We start from the raw sequence: 710 nt of genomic DNA on the forward strand, positions 1-710 counted from the left end.
TGAGTCAAAAGAGGCCACACTTTGACGAGGACGAAGCTGCAGAATGGCAGATAATACCAGCTATTGGGCACATATTTTTAATACTCTCTTGTTAAAAGTTTTCATTGGCTTTATAAAGTTTTGGGTAATAATATATCTCTAGTAGATGTTTCAAGGATACAGTTTTCATGGAGATAGCAGTAACAACTTCAGATTATCCTGATATTCCTCCCTGTCAGTTGCTTCCTTTATTTTTCTTATAGTATGGATACATTAGGAACAATGTTGAATGGAGCAAAGATGAGTTTTAATACTTCCTATGGAAGTGTCATTGATTGGAGCCTTGTTGGTTTCGCTCATCAGCATAGAAACATCAAAAGTTTTAAGTTAGAGTAAGGAAGGCAATTGATTTATAACTACTTATGCTAATAACTATCTCATGGCATGGAGAAGGAATAGTGGAACTGTATCCACATTTACAGCATTCTTACAAAAATAATTTACAAAAAATAGGAACTGCATTGGAATATGTATCTCTTTGGATTAGAAATTATTTGTACAATCATATTGATAATGTTACTATCCTTCAACTTACAAGATTATATTGTTCAAAATTATTTGTTATGTTGTTGTTGCTGTTATGTGCCGTCGAGTCGCCTGCGACTCATAGCGACCCTATGTACAACAGCTCTAAACTCCGCTCTGTCCTGTGCCAATCGCACTGTCTCTGA

This window comes from Elephantulus edwardii, unplaced genomic scaffold (assembly GCF_000299155.1).
Source record: "Elephantulus edwardii isolate Elephantulus edwardi_28Jun2011 unplaced genomic scaffold, EleEdw1.0 scaffold00213, whole genome shotgun sequence".
Classification (NCBI taxonomy): Eukaryota; Metazoa; Chordata; class Mammalia; order Macroscelidea; family Macroscelididae; genus Elephantulus; species Elephantulus edwardii.